The sequence below is a fragment of the Protopterus annectens genome, chromosome 8.part1 (assembly GCF_019279795.1).
Source record: "Protopterus annectens isolate FY-2018-M chromosome 8.part1, PAN1.0, whole genome shotgun sequence".
Classification (NCBI taxonomy): Eukaryota; Metazoa; Chordata; order Ceratodontiformes; family Protopteridae; genus Protopterus; species Protopterus annectens.
The window spans coordinates 214,804,183-214,821,248 of NC_056742.1; the positions used below are offsets into that span (position 1 = coordinate 214,804,183).

General features: G+C 38.5%; 1 non-coding gene across 1 annotated transcript; it reads left to right on the forward strand.

Moving 5' to 3' along the window:
- The first annotated feature begins 16,339 nt into the window (after positions 1-16,339).
- Positions 16,340-16,412, forward strand: TRNAF-GAA. Its single transcript has one exon. It is a non-coding gene; the product is annotated as a tRNA-Phe (tRNA).
- Positions 16,413-17,066: the final 654 nt, after the last annotated feature.

Consider the following 17,066-nt stretch of genomic DNA (forward strand, 5'->3'; position numbering starts at 1 on the left):
GAGTGAGTTGGATGAAGTGGTGATGACTGTACCTAAGGTGAGAGACTGGTGATTGGAGCAGATTTCAATGGGCATGTTGGTGAAGGGAACAGAGGGGATGAGGAAGTGATGAGTAGGTATGGTGTTAAGCAAAGGAATGGAGAAGGTCAGATGGTAGTGGATTTTGCGAAAAGGATGGATATGGCTGTGGTGAATACATATTTTAACAAGCGGGAGGAGCATAGGGTGACATACAAGAGTGTTGGAAGATGCACACAGGTGGATTATATCTTATGTAGAAGGGCCAGTCTGAAGGAGATTGGAAACTGTAAAGTGGTGGCAGGGGAAAGTGTAGTTAGGCAGCATAGGATGGTGGTTTGTAAGATGACATTGGTGATCATGAAGAGGAGGAGAAGTGTGAGGGCAGCACCAAGGATCAAATGGTGGAAAGTGAAAAAGGGTAATTGTGAGGTGGAGTTCAGGGAAGAGTTAAGACAGGCACTGGGTGGCAGTGAAGTGTTACCGAATAGCTGGGTAACTACAGCAGAGGTAGTAAGGGAGATTGCTAGAAAGGTGCTTGGTGTGACATGTGGAAAGAGGAAGGAGGACAAGGAAATCTGGTGGTGGAATGAAGAAGTACAGGAGAGTATACAGAGAAAGAGGTTGGCAAAGAAGAAATTGGATTGTCAGAGAGATGAAGAAAGTAGGCAACAGTATAAGGAGATGAGATGCATGGCAAAGAGAGAGGTGGCGAAGGCTAAGGATAAGGCGTATGAAGAGTTGCATGAAAGGTTGGACACTAAGGAGGGAGAAAAGGACCTGTACAGATTGGCTAGACAGAGGGATCGAGCTATTAAAGATGTGCAGCAGGTAAGGGTTATAAAGGATAATGAGGGAAACGTACTCACACACGAGGAGACTGTGCTGAGCAGATGGAAAGAGTACTTTGAGGGACTGATGAATGAAGAGAATGAGAGGGAGAGAAGATTGGATGATGTGCGGATAGTGAATCATGAAGTGCAGTGGATTAGCAAGGAGGACTTAAGGATAGCTATGAAGAGGATGAAGAATGGAAAGGCTGTTGGTCCAGATGACATACCTGTGGAAGCATGGAGGTGTTTAGGTGAAATGGCAGTGGAGTTTTTAACTAGACTGTTTAATGAAATCTTGGAATGTGAGAGGATGCCTGAGGAATGGAGAAAAAGTGTTTTGGTACCGCAGAGGGATTAAATTGATCAGTCACAGCATGAAGTTATGGGAAAGAGTAGTGGAAGTTAGGTTAAGAAGGGAGGTGATGATTAGTGATCAGCGGTATGGTTTCATGCCAGGAAAGAGCACTACAGATTCGATGTTTGCTCTGAGAGTGTTGATGGAGAAGTACAGAGAAGGTCATAAGGAGTTGCATTGTGTCTTTGTGGACTTAGAGAAAGCATATGACAGGGTGCCTACAGAAGAGTTGTGGTATTGTATGAGGACGTCTGGAGTGTCAGAGAAGTATGTAAGAGTGGTACAGGATATGTACAAGGGTAGTATGACAGCAGTGAGGTCTGCAGTAGGAGTGATGGATTCGTTTAAGGTGGAGGTGGAATTACATCAAGGATCAGCTCTGAGCCCTTTCTTATTTGCAATGGTGATGGACAGGTTGATAGACAAGATCAGACAGGAGTCCCAGTGAACTATGATGTTTGAGGATGACATTGTGATTTGTAATGAGAGTACGGAAAAGGTGGAGGAGACCCTGGAGAGGTGGAGATATTCTATAGAGAGAAGAGGAATGAAGGGCAGCAGGACTAAGACAGAATATATGTTTGTGAATGAGAGGGAGGATAGAAGAATGGTGAGGATGCAGGGAGTAGAGGTGGTGAAGGTGGATGAGTTTAAATACTTGGGATCAACAGTTCAGAGTAATGGTGAGTGTGGAAGAGAGGTGAAAAAGAGTGTACAGGCACGATGGAGTGGGTGGAGAAGAGTGTCAGGAGTGATTTGTGACAGACGAGTACCAGTAAGAGTGAAAGGGAAGGTCTACAAGAGGGTAGTGAGACCAGCTATGTTATATGGGTTGGCGACAATGGCATTGACAAAAAGTCATAGCCAGACGTGGCAGAGTTATGGATGTTAAGATTTGCACTGGGTGTGAAAAGGGTAGACAGGATTAGGAATAATTATATTATAGGGTCAGACCAGGCTGGAAGGTTTGGAGAGAAAGCCAGAGGGGCAAGATTATGTTGGTTTGGACGTGTGCTGAGGAGGGATGCAGAGTATATTGGGAAAAAGATGCTAATGATGAAGCTGCCAGGTAACAGGAAAAGAGGAAGACCTTAAGATAAGGTTTATGAATATGGTGAGAGAGGACATGCAGGTGGTTGGTGTGACAAAGCAAGATGCAGAGGACAGGAAGAAATGGAAACAGATGATCCACTGTGGTGACCCCTAATGGGAGCAGCCAGAAGAAGAAAGGACATTTCACATATATATTGCTATATATCATATAACCTAAGCAACGTTGCATAAATAATTCAATTCCTGCCCCCCCTTTTTTAAATAAGAAGCATCTTTATTATAGCATCAAATAAGACATAAGAAACCATACATTCATATAAGTGAAAATGAACCACATAGACACAGTCCTAGTTGCAAGCATTTTGCATCACAAACCATACTGACACACTCCCAGTTGCAAACATTATACATCACTCATAATCTACCCAATCATTTTAATTCAAACATCACATAGCTCCTTTATGTCCTGCCTTCTTTTAAACCACATTCCTCCCCGTATGTATTGTTTCCACAATTCACATTTTTTCCTATGTAGTTTGCTCCTACCCTTTTGTAAAGATCTCAATTCCAGTTGTTTTCTCTCTCTCTTACTATATTCACTACTTCTAATATAGCTGGTTTAGATTTTTATTTCCATTTGTTAGTAGTTGCTTTTTTGGTAGCCACCATAATTAAACCAAGCAAGGCCTTACCATGTCTAGGCAATTCCAATTTTGTATCATAGCTCAGAAAAATCCTCATACCAATCCACCCACTCAACATCTCTGACAGTGCATTCCGCAGGGAATCCTTAAAATCTGCCAACCCACCGCACTCCCAGAAAATATGTTCCGAAGTACCACTTTCTTCCCCATCACACCTCCAACATTTGCTGTCTACCTGAAGAAACAATTTCTGATGTCTGGGTATACTCTGATATCAATCCTTGATAGGTAAAGCAATCTCTAACCTGTAGTCCAATTAAATTCTTGACCTCTTCCAATTGCATTACCTTTCCTTCTATAGTTATTTGCTCCCCATACCTTGGTTCTTTTGCCAGTTTTCTCCAGTAAATTCCACCCCCTATTGCCTATTTTATGTATCCCTAATTGCAGTCATCACTATCGGCAGAATCATTTGGTAAGCATTTAGACTGAGATATAGTCTATATATAATGGCTGTATCATCTGCTTTCCTTTTTATACTGTCACACCTTGGTATATTATAGTCTGGTAGGACCACTTCCTCATTATGAGGTACTGGTTTTAGCCATGTATGTGTAGCTATCAGAATGTCAGGTAATAGGAGAGCTAGCCAAGTGTGTACTTCAGGAATTTTACTGAATAGGCTTCTCAGCTTAGTGTTTAAGATAAGTTGGCGTGTTGAATTGAATGAGTGGGCTACAGTGAAAGAGCATGCTGGGCCTACGTTTGCATGCACAAAATATCTTTTTTGGGGTAAAGTTATGGTTGAAAACCCAACATGATTTCCTTATGTGTCAAGTTATTTTTGGGGTTGAAGTGGGAAGATGAAGAAACAGTTTGTGAGTATAGAATAGTTTAGCGGAGCTGTGAATTGGGAAGGAAGTGGTTGGTAGCATTAATGTTAATAAAGTTTTCAGTATGACAGGAAGGGAGGCTTGGTAGTTGTTGCTGATACAGAGGGTGATGTTAGGTAGTAATTATTAAAAATAGAAAATAGACTCCTTGAATGTTTTTCATGATGAGTTGATGCTGTTAGAGTGAGGCTAGAATAGTGTTTGGGCTAGGATGACAGAGCAGAAGGTGGTCTGTGGGACATGTGCTTGGGGTAAAGGGAGCATGTGGATAGAAGTGGGGGGGCAATTATCAGAGCCATCTATTCACTTCAGTTCCTGCTCACTTCTATTCTGAGAGGTTCAGGCATCTTTTTTCAGAGCAAGTTTCACTGGTATTAATCAGGATAATTGTAAAAAATAATTGCTATTGCTCTGCAAATTATTCAGATTTTCTCTGTGACTATGAAACCATTTCTAAATGTACTCCAGGTTTATATTCTCTCTGTACCTTCACACTGTGAATTATTTTTGCCATCCCTGGCTTGTGTCAAGCCAAAAAGCAAAGCTATTAAGTGAAAAGCTAAGGTGTGAAACAGCATTTTATAGTTTTTCTTTTTTTTTCTGTTACCACAAAGTATTCTGGCTGTTAGTAATGAATCATGTCAATCACAAAAGCTCACACTGGCTGACTGGTGAATAAACAATGAGTTCTTTCTACTTTTTACTTATTCCCAAACTTCTCCCTTACTCCTGCTATTCTGTCTCCACTTCTTGAAAGGCAAATGTAATAAATATCTTTATGGTTTCCTCTCTGACATCATGCAGAAATGTAGCGCACTGAACTTTCTTGGACTTCTGCTCGCAGTGAGGAATAAATTAACTAGATGAATCCAAACATTCTAGTTTTCTGCTAAATGGCACTGCAGCAGGATAATTCATTGGGGTTGTTTGCAGACCATTTTTCAACCAGCAGATTACATTTATGAACATTTAAATACATACTCTCTCAAGAAGCAAACACATTTATTCATTTCTGTAACAGTGCAACATTTATGTCTTTCACTATACATAATTAGCAGCACAAGTACTATGGAAATGCTTCCAGCCTCCATGAGGTCTTTATTTTGACTTATACAAAGAAATGTACCACGTGCCCTATACTTCTTATAGCTGAAATTAGTGTAATTAAAGATGACTATATCACATTTTATACAGTAACAGTGGCACTGATGGAGCAGCCAGTGATCTCAGGTAAGTCAGTTGATTGTATTTGAAAATACTTTAGATTATGAATGGAATTCACAGGAATTAGTGCAGCATCGCAATTCACACTGCATGTATAATCCAGGGTTACGATGTCCTGATAAAATGTGATAGGAAGTCACATACTTTCACAGCAGTAGCACATCTTGTTGAATTAAAATTGTTGTTAATTGTTCAGGTATTCCTAATACCATCATTGACAGGGAAGCAACATAGTTTATTAGCATGCCACATCAAGGTACACATTTCCTTCAAACAAGCTGCACATGTACACACACACAACATACACATACAAAAGGAAAAGCACACACAGAAAAAGACACATGAAGAAACAGAAATAAATTTACATACAAGAATATACACCCTGCATAATTTACTTAACTCACCATCTATCAAATGGAGGTACACAATATAACAGTGCCACTAAAACTTACTGGTCTGCCCTACTCAGCCTTCCCTGACAAATAATGCAGACGAGACACACTCAGTGGTATATACACCTGCACAAGCTCTCAGACACTACTGCATAAATACACCTTCAGACATACACATAACCATGTAAACATCCATTGCAAGTATATACTGCATCTCCTCAGCTCTGCCAGTGTCAGACAGTGGCCATCCAACACACAAATACCGGCACTAAAAAGTTATGTGCAGTCAATCATAAGTACATACTTAGAATGCTGACCCTATACCTACCCAACCCCACATACAGATATGCAGACACCTACTCCCAGACAAAAGCATGCACACAATACTTTACCTGGAACGGCGACTGTCAGACCAAAGTCAGTCTGCTTCTCTCTGTATAGATGTGTGCAAAAAATGCAGAGTTGCAATGCACCGATTAACTTTATGCACTTAAGCATCATATGCACTGTTTTACATGAATCTTATATAGTATGAAAGACTATGAATCAACATAATATGCAAGTCTTCCTTGTAAAGCATAGTACTGGGATGTGAATGGACCCAAGGTAAATAGACCATATTCACAAAGTACTGCATTTAGCTGTGACATAATTTTAAACTGTTACTAATGGAATCTGTTATGACTGTGAAACAAGACCACCCGTGCCTAATTTGCAAAGCTGTTGAAGTGGCTATTCATATTAGGCAACATGTTCATGAATTCCAGCCCTGGGCTTTGGAATAAGCAAGAAGTGGGTAGCAAATCTTTAGTTTTGATACATGTAAGTGTAAACAAGTGGTTAACATGTACTTGTACTTTGCAAGTAATTAAAAGATTTAGTTACTATTTAATGTAAAGGGCTTCTTATATACAACTGATTCTAGTTTGACTGCATGGGACTTGATGTAAACACATGGTTAAGTTCATAAGTGATAATAAAGTAATAATGATGAATATACCTGCTTGTTTTATCAGTCCTTTTATTCTTCATCACCACAACTTCTAGTATCTATCTGCTATTTGTTTTTAGTTATTGTAGACTGGAGCAGTAAGGGAAGAGTTAATAATCCAGGCTTTCAAACAGTGGGAGAGAGATTCAAATATTTTATTAATCTCCTAACATTGCCCCATCACCATTTTTACTATAAAATATGATATAGTGTCCACTTCTGTGTGCTCAGTTTTAGTATAAATGTATAGCACATGTTTACACTGAAATTGCATGTTCAGTCTTTGGCAGGCTAATACTTCCTGAGTCTAACATTAGAGGAGTTGCATCACTGGGACTTTATACTGATGGAATTCTTGTGGTGGGACTCTTCTAAGGCTCTCTCCCACCACCAGAGGGATGAACTACTCTTGGCCACTAAAGTCCACTCATCATCTCCAAGGTGCTTTAATATGTAGGCAGGTAATCAAACCAAGATCATTTGGCACCTTTTCAGAAACTTATCATTCTACACCATTGTGCCAATTGTATAAAGCATGGTATAGTTACCTACACCCTTGTGAGAACTGTAAAAAGTACAGTATTGTTACCTGCACCATTGTGCCAACTTTATAACGCTTGCTATTGTTACCTACACCATTGTGCCAACTGTATAACGTGTGGTATTGTTACCTACACCCTTGTGAGAACTGTAAAAAGTACAGTATTGTTACCTGCACCATTGTGCCAACTTTATAAAGCTTGGTATTGTTACCTGCACCATGGTACCAACTGTATAAAGTGTGATATTGTTACCTACACCATTATGCCAACTGTATAAAGCTTGGTATTATCTACACCATTATGCCAACTGTATAAAGCTTGGTAATATCTACACCATTATGCCAACTTTATAAAGCTTAGTATTGTTACCTGCACCATTGTGCCAACTGTATAAAGTGTGATATTGTTACCTACACCATTATGCCAACTGTATAAAGCTTGGTATTATCTACACCGTTGTGCCAACTGTATAAAGCTTAGCATTGTTACCTACACCATTGTGCCAACTGTGTAAAGTATAGTATTGTTACCTACACCATTGTGCCAACTGTATAAAGTGTGGTATTACTTACACCACTGTGCCAATTTATAAAGCATGGTATTGTTACCTATACCATTGTGCCAACTGTATAAAGTGTGGTATTGTAACTTACACCACTGTGCCAGCTTTATAAAGCTTGGTATTGTTACCTACACCATTGTGCCATCTGTATAAAGCTTGGTATTATTATCTACACCATTGTCCCAACTGTATAAAGCTTGGTATTGTTATCTACACCATTGTGCCAACTGTTTAAAGCTGGGTATTATCTACACCATTGTGCCAATTTTATAAAGCTTGATATGTTTACCTACTCCAGTGTGCCAACTGTATAAAGCTTGGTATTGTTACCTACACCATTGTGTCAACTGTATAAAGCTTGGTATTGTTATCTACACCATTGTGCCAACTGTATAAAGCTTGGTGTTACCTACACCATTGTCCCAACTGTATAAAGTGTGGTATTGTTACCTACACCATTGTGCCAACTGTATAAAGCTTGGTGTTACCTACACCATTGTCCCAACTGTATAAAGTGTGGTATTGTTACCTATACCATTGTGCCAACTGTATAAAGCTTGGTATTGTTACCTACACCATTGTGCCAACTGTATAAAGCTTGGTATTGTTACCTACACCAGTGTGCCAACTGTATAAAGCTTGGTATTGTTACCTACCCCATTGTGCCAAATGTATAAAGCTTGGTATTGTTATCTACACCATTGTCTCCACTGTGTAAAGTGTGGTATTGTTACCTACACCATTGTGCCAACTGTTTAAAGCTGGGTATTGTTATCTACACCATTGTGCCAACTTTATAAAGCTTGATATGTTTACCTACTCCAGTGTGCCAACTGTATAAAGCTTGGTATTGTTACCTACACCATTGTGTCAACTATATAAAGCTTGGTATTGTTACCTACACCATTATGCCAACTGTATGAAGTACAGTATTATCTACAACAGTATACCAACTGTATAAAGTATAGTATTGTTACCTACACCATTGTGCCAACTTTATAAAGCTTTCTATTGTTATCTGCACCATTGTGCCAACTGTATAAAGCTTGGTATTATCTATACTATTGTGGCAACTGTATAAAGTGGGGTATTGTTACCTTCACCAATGTGCCAATTTATATAGCTTGGTATCATTAGCAAAAAACTCATGGGTAGAAAATGCAGGATAGATAGACTACCAGAAAACATATTATATCATCTTCACCACAGTGTTTTTTTTTCCAGATGAAATTAAGTTTCACATCATTGGAATTTTCTACCATGGTGGCAAACATTTGCTCACAGTGCTGCAGCAGCTATGTTTTCCCCAACATAGAAAAAGTACTGATACTGCAGTCAAGTTGGGTATGGAGAAAGACAGATGCAGCCTATCATATATTTGCTACAATTTATAGAACTGGAGTGTCCCATACATTGCTCAGACACAGAAACATGGAAACTATCAAGGCATTTTTCAGTTTCATATCAAATTATTATGTAGCAAAAACAAAGTATCAAAAGATTCCACTGGAAGCATGCTACATTAATTAAAAATTTTCACTCCTTCCTTATTAACTGAGTGGCTTGATGCAGATATTACTGTATTTTTAACTACACTATAAATAGTCCAAACACCAGCAGCATGCACAGAGTCCTATGGCAGTGGCAAAGTCAGGCCAATACAATATATATATATCTATGGGTCCACTATATAATTTTAATGTACTTTCAAAATATCACAATCTTGAGATTCATAAACTCGAGGCCATTTCTGGCCTCGAGTTTATGAATCTCAAGATTGTGATATTTTGAAAGTACATTAAAATTGTATAGTGGACCCATAGATATATATATTGTATTGGCCTGACTTTGCCACTGCCATAGGACTCTGTGCATGCTGCTGGTGTTTGGACTTGTTTTTTATTTGCTTAGTACAGAGTCCGAGCTCCGTTGGCTCTGTGTGTTCGTTTGCTGTGTATTGACACTATAAATAGTGCTTGTTTTGTAAGTTAAAATAATACTGGATTGTGAAATGCCTTTGAAGTAATTGTTCCAAAGTGCATGACACTAATTGGCCTCTATATTTCATTCTAAACATGCAAAGAGATTTCTCCTGTGCTCTGTTTTTTATTCATTCTGAAATTGTCATTGCTATTATAGGAGTAAACTTAATCTGAACTTCCCACTGCAAGTGGATGACTAACAAATTATTCTTATTAACAGAGTTACTGTCAGTGAAGTATTTTGGGAAGTCTACATATTCTGATTGAAATCAACTATTATCAGTGTCCGTTTTAGCATAGATTGCAGAAGTATACACACACACACACATACACACACACAAACTATGATACACACACACCCTGTTGAAGGTACTCTGACAAAAAATGAAACTTTGTTTACAAATGAGTATCCAATTATAATACCACTGTAACATTATTTTAAAAGAATATTATAGAAAATGTGTTTGAAAAATGGTGAGTTGAAGTTTAAAAGCTTTGGAAGAGTTGGAAATGTTTTATTTGTTGGCTTCAATTGCATATTGTGGCAGTTGTGCTAGTTCTGTTTTAATAGCATGAGTCTTACATCTGTAAACTAAAGGGTTTGTTCCCAAGGCACATCAGTGCAGGATGTCTGTGGTTAAGCATGATGAAATATGCCTTCTGTTCATTGGATTGTGTCATCCCTGTGGAACTATGCAATCATATACCATATGCTCACATTTTGGAAATACATGGCTATACCATTTCTGAATATTGACATAGAAAGCAAGGTAAAATATAGCCATAACTGCATAATGTTTCCTATTCTGGTTCTTTCACATAAAAATAAACAATAAAACAGATACAGAGGTCTATAAAACAATTTCTCTCTCCAGTAGCTTATATACATACACACACATATATATGTGTATTATATATACTGTGCATGAAACAGCTACACAGCAAATATAAGACAGATAAATGTATACTTGCTTTTCATTTCATAGTTACAGAAGTATACTAGTAGAAAAGAGATCAGTGGACTGTTAAGAAGCAAATTTTGTAATCCTGTCAGTATTCCAGTAGTACAATTTCACAGATGATCCTTCCCTCAAACTCATGCAGGAACACAGACTAATTTATCTTACACTGAGCATGCGTGTGTGTATGTGTGTGTGTGTGTGTGGTGTGTGTGTGTGTGTGTGTGTGTGTGTGTGTGTGTGTGTGCGTGTGTGTGTGTGTGTGTGTGTGTGTGTGTGTGTGTGTGTGTGTGTGACTGAAATCTAGAATCCTAAGTATCCTCGAATTGTTTGCATATTTGGGAGCCCTGCATATGTCTTTCCATTGTTTTGTTTTTTTTTTGTGAATTGCATACTTATCTCTCTTCCCAATCTTTTCTGATCTATTCTGATCGATTTCTATAGTTGTTATGCAATAGTTTATATGCCCTACTATTTATTCTTTTTTTAACATCTGCGTCTGTTTTAGTCAACTGAAAACTCAACCATTGCAGGTCTTTCATTTAGGATTCCCCTATCCCTTGCTCTTTGTCTATACTCAGGTGTCAGTCTCTGATACTGAAGGCAATCATTAGCTTACAATCCAAATGTCTACTTGTCCTCTTATACCATTACAATTCCCCATTTTTCATCCACTTTAAGAACTTCTGCAAAATGGGCATTACTGCATGCAGACAATCAATTTGTCATAATCACCACAATTATCCGGTACTCAATTTATTTGCATATAGGTATAGCTGCACTCTTAATAGATATGAGTTGCACAAATATGCACCCTTTGACTATGACTGCCACCCTGAGTGTATTTTCGTTTGAGGGAATTACTTTTGCTTGCATCAAAGTATGGCTTTCTTTTATACACTTAGCATGGGAAGCAAAGGTTGACTGAGATTGTTTTAATTTACCGTTTGCTTCCTACAAAGATTTGCTTTATATTTTATTTTCAGACTCTAGAGTTTTACACTGGGTAGTTAACTGAGGAATAGTATTCTACTGTTTATCTGTCTTATAACACAACCTTTTGTTTCCTTACTAAAGCATATTAAACAAGTATTTCATTCTGTGTGCATTTCTGTTCTAGCCCCTGAATGTGGTGATTAAATGCACTGAAATTTCTTTCATTTATAATTTTGGAACTCTTTTTCTGTATAAGCTGAACACTTTATTGTTGCAAGCACGAGTCTGTTTTTCAATTTTTCACTTTATTCTTAGTAACTTTCGAGTTGGGCCTTTATAAATTTACTATCAGCTCTGGCATTCTCATAGTACATTTAGGTAAAACCAAGTGATTTAGAAATGTACACCTCCTACCACAATTATTCCTTTTCTTCCTGTAATCACACAGTGTGAGCTCGAATCTGAAACTCTCTTCTCTTTTGTCTGTCAAGTTTCAAAACTAGGTCATTTTGCTATTTTTTTGTTTTTACTTTTTACACTATTTATTTCTAACTTTGTCAAAACAGGCCTTTTTGATTCATTTTTGCTTGGGATGTTACATGAGCTAGAACTTTCAGGGTTTCTTGTATGTATTATAGTTCCAACTTGTACAAAAAACTCAGTATCTTGAGCAAACCAGCAATGAATGTCTGCCTTGACATCTCCTCTGCTGCTTAAGGTAAGGCAACAACTTTTTAAAACTGTCTATCATTCTGTTTTCTTTTAGGAAACCATATGTCTCAGTTTTGCTATTGAATCACTCTCTGCTTTCTGTAACCACATGTCTTCAGTTTGGTTCATATCTGGGGTGCATTCAATAGAGTGTCTGCACTGTCTTTCGGCATCTGCATAGCATTTTCACACTTGGTCTTGTTTCCTCTTTATTAATGTTGTTGGTGAATCAGTGATCATACAATTGCATTGTGGTATACATAAGTGTGAGGGCATGCATGTGTGACATGGTCAAAATGACTGGCAAACTACTTCAGTCGCTTTCCTTACCGTAGAAACTCTGGAGAAGGCAGCAGCTGTTCATGGGGTTGTCATAAGAGTCAGCTGCAACTCATGATCACGGATGTGAGTGTGTGCATGTGTGTGTGTGTGTGTGTGTGTGTGTGTGTGTGTGTGTGTGTGTGTGTGTATGTGCATGTAAATCTCAAAAAAAAAAAAGTACTTCCCATCACTTGGCAAACTGTAAACCTGGAAACTAAGACTTATTTTCAAAAGCAAACAATGCTCTTGCACTGAGAAGAAAACTTTCACTATGTGTACTACATTAAAGTATGATTTCAAAACTGCTCAACTACTTAGTATGTTGGATACCTAAAATTATTTTCATTGTAAGTAGGAGAGACTTTTGAAGGAAGGTGTACATCCTACTTGAGCATACATTAGGTTGTTCACAGACTTTCTACAAAATATAGAATAATTTGGTTCCTTTTCATAAGTGTAGAACTCCTACTTGCAAGTATAACTCATAAAAATTAAGTTTGTAATGCAGTTTTGAAATGGAAATAGAAAACTCTTGGCTAGGCTTATAAGGGCCTCATGCCTAATAGCCTAGTAACTTCCTATGATCCTATGAAAAACACTGAATGTTAAATCCTGCTATAATAACAAGAGAAAAGCTTGTTATTTTATCCATCAAGGGACTATAACACAGTAACTTTAGTGCCTGAACCTCTTATGTTTGGACCTGAACATTGTTTCCCCAAGGCCACAGTACTGCTACTTATGTGTTATAATTCTGAGTGTGTTATATTTTTCAATAGGAAAATGCTCAGAGGCACTACAGCCCCTGACAGAGTATATATTTCCCACATTCACATAAACAGTTTCACTATGTCAGAAAATGACTTTGGTCTTAGGTTACAGACCTTGACTTATCAGAGGAAAATGACATTTTGCATATTTTTTTGATTAAAACAGGCAGTTTTTGTCACATTAATAAAGGTTGGTAGACAGTATTTGCCAGTGATCTGCTCTGTAAAAATACACACCTGGGGATTCAACAAACTCTATGTAGGCTTTGTATGAAGCCTACATGGAGTTTTCAAGTCAGTGCGATGAGCAGCAGCACTAATTGCATATTCATGCTGTACATTGCATTTACATGAATACAAGCAAGGTTTTGCAGCCAGCGACAGTGTTGCTGGACAGGAACCATGCAGTGCAATATGAACACAGAAAGAAGAGGCATTTAAGTATGCCTATTGACAAACCTGCTCTTCAATATTGTGCAGATAGCAACAACTAACTATCAGGGTTGAAAATACTTTAATAATTCCAGTACTAACACAGTAAAGAAAAGTGAACTAACTGCAGTGTACGCTAAAACAAATATTTGCAGATAGAAATAATGGAGGGGGAAGATAAATGGCAAGGGCAACTACAAGAAAAGGTACACTGGGCAGGGAGAGTGAACTAATGAAAATGTGCACTTGAATGATAGGAATGAATAAAGAGGAAGAGGACATTGTAAATATGGAAATATTCTCAAGATAGGATATGGCAAAGTATGTACACTTCCAAGACACATCAGTAGCATAGCATTATATACATATGTAGATAGCACCGTATGTACTGGTGTTTAACCTCCTGAGTAAGTTATGATTTAATCACACATGATAGTATATATGTGATGGGCACACAAGGTTATATGTCAGTGGAGGTGAATAGTTGTGATCTAAACATCACTGTCATGCACACTGGATAGGGCACTTAGCAAGGACAGTATATACTATAGGGGGTATCTGCAAAATGACTTGCTTGAATATAACGGACACATCACCATGACTGTCAACCAATCAAGGACACATAGCAACAGATTTCTGTAGAAATATAGAAAGAAACAGACATAATCATAAACACTTATAAAATGCTATGACCATTAACCTGCAACATTGCAGAATATGTTATTGTAACAAATGTGTACAACTGTAATGAGTATCAGCATTTTATAAAGGGAATTCACCATCCCTTCCCCAAAAGCGATCACTTTTTGGAGGGGTTAATATGGGCAATGTTGACTCTTTAGTTGAAATCAGGGGAAATCCTGGCAAGTTGAAAGGTATGAATGGCACACAAGCCACAATCTCCCCCTTACAAGAATCAAACCCATGCCATCAATGCTGCCACTGAGCTGTGTATTTCCTGGGTGCAACACACTAAGACATATCACACATGCTTCTAATAGGGCACCTTGAAGGAAAGTCTGCACTGTCAAATTCTAATGGGTATGCATCCCAGGGAACAGTTCGGTATGGCCTATCAGATGTGTGGGTGTTCACTGTGACACATGCAATACACTTGACAAAAGCATCCCTGCCTGACATAGATATCAGCCATATGGATAACAACACATGCAAACACAACACTATTATGATTTAATTCCCTACATACAGCTGGGTATTGCATGCATCTGCCACATGTGATAGCAATGGATATTGTCTGAAGCATTTGCAATGAAGTACGAATTAAGAAGTGATCTGTGATAATGAATGGTACAGCAGTATGGGAAACTGATGGCAATGCACCAACTATGCCCATGTGCATAGAATTTATAGCAGTGCAAAATCATGTGTCAATGACTGAGAAAGCTGTCACTATAATATTGTACACCCATACCAAGCAATACATCGAGCACACTCTATAAGTACGTTAAACCTAAACACGTGTGCCACACAATCACTGTCTCCCTGACATTGCCAGTAAAAATGATATGCCATATGTGTTCATGCAAACTGTCAAATGGTAATACTCATGTGATGTAGTGATATGTTCGTGATGCAGTACAGTCACACTATAGCTGTACCTGTGCTACAACTGGACTTCAAGCTGTAAATCACCTCCAAATAAGACCTTGGGTATGAATGACTTATGACACAATGAAATTGTTAAGACAGTTGTACAATTCCAGCAATTTCAAATGATTGCATCAGTTGTACATCATATGCCCATATGATTATCAGTGGAAATGTGTAGGTATAGGCCCTGACACCATATATGGACACACTACAACTGAGGTAGATGTGGTTTATGCAGTAAAGTTAGTGACACAAATGCTGACAGTCACACAATGTTGCTGATGAAGGCCTTTATAATCCTTGTCAATGGCAACTCAACAGTGCATGCAATTAATTTGCCAAGGTTGTAAGTGAATCTCAGAATGTCATATGTTTGTGGATACAACAGCATTACAACATGTTGATGAACCCAGGAGTATATGCCCATGCAACCACTATTAAGTAATATTGCTGTATGTCAGATAACATTTCCAGATGCTAAGTATACACATGCACATGTGAGCCATGCTATAGTTGTCATTGTGATGATTAAATGAGAATTGTGTAGAATGTGGATATACTTCACTCTCAGAATAAATGTCTTAGTAAGGCAATGATATACATAGCATCATCCCATGTCTCTGGTCCTCAGGATGCATATTACTACAGCTGTTATGGAAGGAAAATGTAAACAGATGTCAGCAGCGGGCATCAGTATAGTAGCTCAAATCCCAGAATGGAATACAAAGTTGTAGGATGGTAGCGCATCCACACCTTAACATTGCACATGTGGGTGACAACAACATTGATACGTTTAATGTTCATAAGATCATAGGAGATTACTAGACTGATGGCCAAGAGTCCATACAAGCTTAGCCATTATTATCCAGTTTAACTTATATCGCTCTCTGTAAGTGAAGGAGTCAAATCAGAAGAAATTCAAAACATCATACAATGATGGTAGTAGACCACTGAACCACACACCAGTTGACTGAGGTCAGATTTGAACACCATACCTGTCTAGGTATACAAGCTAGATTCCTTACAATTTAAGACTGTCATGGCTTAGTGGTTCAGTACTTTGACTATGGTGCACAGTATCCCGGGTTCGACCCTTGTCATTGCTTTTGAGCCGAAATAGCTCAGTTGGGAGAGCGTTAGACTGAAGATCTAAAGGTCCCTGGTTCAATCCCGGGTTTCAACAAAGAAACCTTTTGAGATTCCTACTATTCAGTTTGGGATATGGGAATACATATGTTATAACATCTGAACTGGAACATGTGTGTACATGTATGTTAAAAATCAAGGTAAGGTGTGCTGGAATCAATGAAAATGTGCGTGGCTGTATGAATAAAAGAGATCGCTGTGATAATTTAGCCTCCCAAACATCTCAGATGCTCAGGTGAAGGCTGCCCTCTCCAAAGCAAAAAACACTGCTTCCATGGGACCAGATGACGTCCCGGGTTGCATCCTACATGAACTACAAGAGGAACTAATCCCTCAAATAAAACAGCTATACAATCTCAGCCTCACTACAGGATATGTGCCCACAGAATGGCGTCAGCAACAGTGGTCCCACTCCACAAAGGTGGAGCCTCTATGGACCCTGTAAACTATCGCCCCATAAGCCTGACTAGCTTAGTCTGCAAGGCTATGGAGAGGATCATCATGGAGCTCATAAACAAAGACATTGGGGACCTACAGACACTAGATCCTACCCAGTTAGGCTTTGTCAAGGGCAGATCCTGCCTTTTGAACCTGGTTGACTTCTTTGAAACAGTCACCAAAGCCATAGATGAAAGGAAGGTAGTCCACACAGCCTATCTGGACCTTGCAAAGGCATTTGACACAATACCCC